The sequence below is a fragment of the Centroberyx affinis genome, unplaced genomic scaffold, assembly GCF_046629955.1.
Source record: "Centroberyx affinis isolate AG114_WGS23_722 - 3 ecotype Tasmania unplaced genomic scaffold, CSIRO-AGI_Caff_v1 ptg003645l_1, whole genome shotgun sequence".
NCBI lineage: Eukaryota > Metazoa > Chordata > Actinopteri > Beryciformes > Berycidae > Centroberyx > Centroberyx affinis.
This window is the reverse complement of record NW_027281553.1, coordinates 231,398-238,896: the sequence shown is the minus strand read 5'-3', so window position 1 is coordinate 238,896 and position 7,499 is coordinate 231,398. Positions and strand designations below refer to the sequence as shown.

General features: G+C 43.4%; 1 long non-coding RNA gene across 1 annotated transcript in view; it reads right to left on the bottom strand.

Annotated features, from left to right (window-relative positions):
- Positions 1–391: 391 nt before the first annotated feature.
- The window catches only part of LOC139661899 (uncharacterized), a 28,611-nt gene continuing 21,503 nt past the window's right edge, over positions 392–7,499 (bottom strand). Inside the window, exon 3 of the long non-coding RNA XR_011696615.1 lies at positions 392–434. This is a non-coding gene — a long non-coding RNA (uncharacterized lncRNA). The remainder of the gene's footprint in view (positions 435–7,499) is intronic.

Genomic DNA, 7,499 nt, shown 5'->3' with positions numbered 1-7,499 from the left:
ATGAGTAATATGCAAAACGGGGGCATTCTTTAAAGGCCAGCCCCAAACTGCCAACACTGGAACAGATTTTGACCTAGTTCCTGTGGAGGCCCATGGATCTGGGACCAAAAAATAGGTATCAGGTATACGCCTGAAGTTGTTCTCTAAAGCATTTCACTAGTGAAAGTCTCATAGTTGCAGTTCGAAGGTTTATTTGCTGTTTAAGAAGTACAGCTGTCGTCCATGCTAGCTAGGACTACTGTATCCTTTCATAATAAATCTTTTCTACATCAAACACACAAGTCTTATGTCTGCCAGCATTATAGAGGCAGATTAATGGAGGCAAGTGAAATAAAAGGCAGAATCAGACACACACACACATGCACACACACAGAGTCTAAGTTGAAACTCACCGTAGTGTCTACATGTTTGAGAGGGAGGTCACTGCTGGGCGCCTGTCCAGAAAAACAAAAGAGAGAGAAAGACTGAAGGTGAGATCAATACCTCCAACACTTCATACATCAAAGAGTTAAAGAAAGATGCACAAATCACCAGTTCACACCATACAAATACATAAAGACACTCTGAAGCATATACTTCATTCAGACTCTTTTGCTGCGCTGTGCTATATTGATAAGTCATTCCCCTCCACCATGAAATCAGGTGGAACTATGGATCGGTCTTCAGTTCAGTTCAGTTCACACCGCTGATCGGATTTTATGTTATGTTATGTTATGTTATGTTATGTTATGTTATGTTATGTTATGTTATGTTATGTTAATAGTCCATTCAAAATAGAGCCGTTCCTTGCCCTAATGTGGCCTGGAGTGAAGTGGGACTCCACCTTAAAATGCGTGGGACCATCTATAATCCCCCTGTGCAAATATTTACACAAAGAGACAAGTCTGCTTCCATTAGCCAAGACCGGAGAGCCCATCCGTGGCCCGCTCTTTTCCAACACCATATACAGGGAGAGGGAGAGAGAAGGAGACAGAAAAAAGAGAGTGGTAGAGAGGACTGAGCCAACGGAGAAGGAGAGGGAGAAAGAAAAAGGGGACAGAGAGAGAGAGACGCAGAGAAAAGGAGGGAAAAGGAAAGGAACAGAGAGTAAGGGAGGTAGAAAGACACACAGAGAACAGAAAGAAACCGGGAGAAATGAAGAGAGACAGACAGACAGGCAGGCAGGAGGTGAAAGACGGAGGGTGGTGGAGGTAGAGAGGGAGTTTCATGGCAGAGAGCAGAAGAAGAAAACTACAGCATGAACAAAACATCAGAGCAATCCATGATGTCATGAGCTAGTGCGGGCTTGGCTAGCCTCAGACCAAACACACACATACACACACACACACACACACACGTAGTAAGAAAACTAAGCCTACAGAATTCAGTCTAAGCAGCAATGATAAACATTGTCTCTGCTAATGTCTATATATAGCGGACTGAAAAGCGATGACCAATGCTTTTAAAAGAACATTTTAATTGCACATAATATATTATTTAGCAAATGATGATTGCATCACTTTTTTAAAAGCAGAGGCCTCAAAGTTTTACCTCAATGCAAGCAATAATTCTGTACAAGCAGGTGTTACATTTTTTATCATTTTAATGATAATTTATGGTTTTATTACATAGCACACAGTGGGGACAAACAGGCAAGATGGAAGAACGCACATGCACAGACATATGACACACACACACACACACTCAGTTATTTGGTGATTCATTTTTTATGATTGTTGTTGCTCTCTGTAGTGCTTGTGTCTGCTGGCATTGAGGGTGTTTCTGACTCCTGACTTGTTTACTGTGACAGAACAGCTGAGCATCCGTCTGGAATTAATAAAGTATATCTCATCAACATTGGAGTGCATGACATACTGTAAGACCATGGTCATGAGATGGATTCAAGTCTGAGATATTTTGCGTACAAATATGCAACTAAGCCACCAAGATTCCCAGGTGTGATGCTGTTAAAATGGTGCATATCTCAATTTGGATACAAAGCGCTTCATACTGGAAGGCTGTGGCCGAGCCAGCCTGTTCCTTGGTAGTCGTCACTGTGAGTCCCACACAGGGAGCTGGGCTGTGACACCCAGGAAGCTCTGGCTCTGCAGAAAGCTTCAGCAGAATATAAACAGTAAATCCAGAGAGGAAATTATAGTCTGGCTGCACCGGCCCCAGAATACAGCCTCCAAACGCCCAGACTAAACCACTAACCAGGGAGAGAGGGAGAGAGAGAGAGACTTGAGCGCGATCCTAACTCGCCCCAAACACCAATGTGAACAGTGACATACCAACTTGGAGCATTTAGAAACAAAAGAAAATTAGATAAGTGAGTTACATTACCAATATGATGCCACTGGTAATATAGCGAGATACCAAATTGGCGTGTGTGTGTGTGTGTGGGGGGGGGGGGGGGGGGGGTGTTAGCATGTGTTGTTGGACATCTGACATGTGGGAGAGTGGTGGAGGGCAGATTTGTTTCTAGGAATAAAGGAAAAGGAAACAGCAGACTGTGGTGCTTGAGGCTCTAAAAGCAGAATGTGGATTTGCTCTGAGGCCAAAGCTTGCAGCCATGGGCATTTTCACACGAAAAGGGCCTGTTCTGTGTATACACAGAAACACACACACACACACTCATACACACACACACACACATTCTCACACTGACTTATTGTCACGAGTGCTTTTCAGCTTTGTACAATTACTTGGCTTCAGCAGTCAGATGGCTGGTGTGTGTGTCTGTATGTGTGTGAGTCTGCACATGTAGATGTGCAAGTGTGTGTGCATGCATGCATGTGTGTGTATTGGTGTGTCTGAAGCAATAGTCACAACATATTGTCATCTCACAACTTCAAGAGTGACACTCTTGAAGTTGTCAAACCAGACTGAAATCAGATTTGCAAATAATTCTGAGAGCTTGAGACAACAGGGGAAGTTGTGTATCAGCAAAATATTTCCTACAGGAACTATTTGTAGTTTCTGTAACTCTTCTTCAAAGAAACTATCTATGGCTGTTTGATGGGAAGCCGCAGCAGCTTGGCTGGTATCGGTATCAAAGTCAAAATTTTGGTATCGTGACAACACTAGCAAACACCATGCCTTCCTCTCATGATAAGTCTCTGTCCAATCACAAACACACAAGTCTGGTCCTCACCAGGGAGCCAGGAAAGAGCTGTGGCTTTGAAGTCAAGTTTTGATGGAGCTGGGAAACATTAGCAGTAGCAACACACACTCTATACAAAAACAAACGCTTGAAAAGTACAAATTAGTGAGTTATTGAGTGAGAATTTTTTAAATTTGGCTGTATAGATTTAATCCTATCTGGGATTGTCTGTTTCATAGACTCATTTAAATGGTTCAATTGTTCAAAATCAAGTTAAGTGCAGGCTTTTGACTCACAAACCTAAAACCCCTCCGATGTGGTAGGAACAGAGCAAAATAGCTGCAAGAACACACACACAGTAGTAAGAACATTACTTTGCTTAAAGGGGAAATAAGTAATGTTTTAACTGCCCAACAGCACAATATGACCATAACACATCTGTGGGGGTTTATAGGGTTGTTCCTCAATACCAAAGACTCAGCGATTCCTTCACCAGGTGCCAATAAATTGTGACTTTATCATTTGTGTCACTTACAGGCCACTGTAACTCAAGTGGACAGGAGGCGTAAGAGAGGTGGGAGCTGTGCCAGAGTGTAGGAGGAGACAACTTCTGCTGATGCAATTCCCACTGATCATAGATTACGTAATACCCCCTTAACGCTGCATTGTTGGAACGATCAACAAAGGCTGTATCTATTTCTTAGGTCCCTTCCTGCACAATTGACAATCACACTGCCAAAGCTTATTCACAGACAAGAACAACATATTTCTCCCACAGGAATGAGTTTAAGAGCCTTCTTCAACTCTATGACTCATGTACGATTGTATCTTCATCTCTGAATATTTGTCACGCGAAGACAAACAGACGGCCATGCTGTGGCCACAGACACAGCCACGTGTCTGTCGTCTACAAAATACACCAGAGCTTGGCTTTCAACCTCACCCCGTCTCACCTCTTTATCTCTGCCACCACCATCCCATGTGCTTTCTTTCACATGAGCACAGAGGCTCCTTTGACCGATTCGCCAAATTATAGCCCACTCCTTAAGGAGAGGAGAGGTAGCTAACGTGCTGGGAGTTTCCCACTGAGCGGCGGGCACAAACCCTAGCCAAAACAGAGCCTCCGACCCAGAGCTAAATATACAGCCAAGCATCTTTAGAGCCTGAGACACAGCCCATTTAGTCAGGCACAGCAAGCTCAGAGTAGACGGCGAAACAAGTTACAATCTGTGTTTGTGTGTGTGTGTGTGTGTGTGTGTTACTATCTGAAAGGAAACAGACAGCATTGATTTTGGGTCTTGGAATGCTTGAATGTTTTTGTTGTTCAGTCACTGAGCTGAGGGAGAATTAGCTGATATGTGTGTATATGTGTGTGTGTGTGTTTGTGTGTGTGTGTGTGTGTGTGTGTGTGTGTGTGTGTTGGGTGTGTGTTGAGTGTGTGTGTTTCTGTTTCTAGGGTCCTACCCCCTGGCAGTGTGAATATACTGTAACTAACCTCAAATGGGAAGTTCTGCTGTTGTTTTTGTAGTGTATTTTTATGTGTAGGTGCATGTGTGTGTGTGTGTGTGTGTGTGTGTGTGTGTGTATCTTCTGGGTGAGTCAGACCAAGGGTGTGTGCCCAGGGCCACTCATCCTTTCCTTTCCATACGTCCTTCCTCCTCCTCTCCCTCTCTCTCCCTCGACGGCCCCTCACATTCTCAAGCCATTTGCTTTCTTTGGAAACTTAAAAAACACATACCATCTGCGCTGGCACAAGTTCTCCACAATGGCTACACAAAGGCCATATTCCTATGTTTATACACTGCATTTTGGACAATATCCCATGCTGAGAGCTTAGTTGTCTTAGACATGCCTCAATGTGATTATGTTTCAACGGAGCTGCTGGAATGATGCATGAACTTTCATTTTGCTTTGACTAGAGATGATTTAGCATTCCTTGCCATTCCTTGCTGGGAATAAAACGAAAAGATGAAAAGCATCGCTAAACGTGCAATCGCGAGCAATGAAGCACTAAATCAATTTCAACGGGCCTAATTTGCAGAGTATGAAACACGTCAGGAAAAAAAAAGAAGAAAGTATACATTTTGAAAGTGTTTTCTCATGGCTTGCCCCTGGCGACTGATTTATGTCCCAATGAAAATTCCTAAAACCATGCAGGTTGAGGGAGGAAAAAAAATCCTATACAGTGATGTCATGTGATTGGGAAAAATGGGTTGTTTGGCTCTTCTGAGGTGCCTCTTATTGTTGAGTGTGGAGCAGACTTGGGTCAAATAAATCTTAATCTTGTTTTAACCTACAGGGAGCACCAGATGGTTTACTGCATCAGGACAATTCAGTCTCAGGTAATTTGTAATTTCTAAAAATAAACACTAAATTGAGAATACTTTCCTCTGATTGTCTCAACTTTCTGGTACTGTGCATTGTCCTATGTGGCAAATCGCACCCATCTGGCACTCTATGCACATAAAAGCAATCACTAAAATGTATTTGTAAATACTATTTGACCCAGGTGTGGTGTGAACAACATGGGCAACACAGACTGACAGCTCTAATAGGACTCCTAAAAAAGCTTACATGTGCAATAGTGCCTTCTAGTGGGAATGAGCACAAACTGCATGTCAGGTTCACAGCAGGAGTTAAAAGTTTCTGCACTTGAAAGCAGAGCATCAATCCTTCAGACTATAAATCATTCAAACATTCATAACTATCAGCTGCTGAAAACAGTTACAACTATTTTGTCAGTATAAGAAGCTAAAAGGGAGTTCAAAGTTTCTGAAAACAAGAGTAAATGTTGCTCGTTCCTTCTGTGACAGAACGGATCGCTTCCCGAAGTTTTGCTACTTTCAGATAATGGCTGAAAACATAAACTGTTTATTTGCTGTAAAAGCAAAAGGACAGCTGTTTGGCGAGAGGCTCAACAAATGTTTTTTCCCCTCTACTGGCTGCCTAAAAAGGCAATCATGTTTCACTGCTGCTGAAGTCACCTCAGAGCCAATTCCTGCTTGATTTAAAATGTGCCAGTGCAATGTTGAAAATGTGAAGCCTGAAAACTACAGGACAGTTGGAATGGTGTTGGCCGTGACCCCCCAAAGGGCGTTGGCTCACTGCTTTTCCAAAATGCATCATTCAACAAGAAGGTGATGAGTATCTCTCTCTCAGTCTCTCTCTCTCTCTCTCTCTCACACACACACACACATACATACACATCATAAACACACGTGTAGGCAAGCTCAAGAAAGGAAGACTACTTCATTAGTCTCACTCAAACTTTTGCACACCACACTGGAACACACACACACACACACCCACACACACACACACACACACACACACACACACACACACACACACACACACACACACACAGCTGTTCCTCTCTCATGCTCCATGGTCCTTGTCTGCAGCTTTCACATGTCCCAGAAATGTAAACACAGCACTGAGGAAGGAGGGGCTGTGCAAGACTGTGTATAGAGTTAGGATCTGAGTGTGTGTGTGTGTGTGTGTGTGTGTATTGTGCTTATTTCCATTCCCATCCCCCTGGGGTGGGGGGCTTCTAAAATGCCAGGGATCCTTTGGGACCGGGGGAGAGGAGCGTGGAAGGGCCTTGCTGTGAGAAAAACCCCTGAGCCGCCCGTGGCCCTAAACCACCTTTGACTTCTCTCAGTTTCTCACCCCACCCACCCCCGCTCTCACTGAAATGGACCCTTCCGCTCCCTCCGTTATGTAAGCGAGGGCCTATTCCAACATGTGAGTGAGGAGGGAGGCTCTGAAGGGATCAGCCAAATTGTTTTGTTTTGTTTTGTTTTCATGGGGCGGGGGCGCAGTTGCTGGTCTGGACAGTCACAAATCACACATACACCTCTCCATCGCCATCACACACACACACACACACACACACACACACACACACCTATAAACAAGTACCTCTCTCTCCTACACACTCTCAATATTGTAACTCTCCCTATGTCCAAATATGGTAATTGGAGGTAATCCAGAAACATCATGAAAATGATCTGGGGAAAAAAGAGGAATGGTGCGACTCTTATCTGCACTCCAGTGCTTCATCACTGCACTTTCTTATCGTTTTCTCACCTCTTTGGAAACCTGAAACGGAATACCTCATGTATGAGAGATATGAGAAGCTCGACTCTTATGTTCTGTACAGTATGTGGCGATTTCCTTGTTGATGATAGATGAGTATGTGACCAAACGCCTTGAACCCAGGCTTATTTAACTTCACAGGAAAATATGTACTTTGCTGATTTAATTATGAATAAATCAAGCAATTTACTGACCTCTATTATACCATTTTAAAGCTCTAAATGCAAAAATCTATAAAAACAAAAACAATGCCATACAACATTCACCACACGTTTGGAGCGGTTTTATTCTAACTCTAGAATGTTTACCTCTTCAG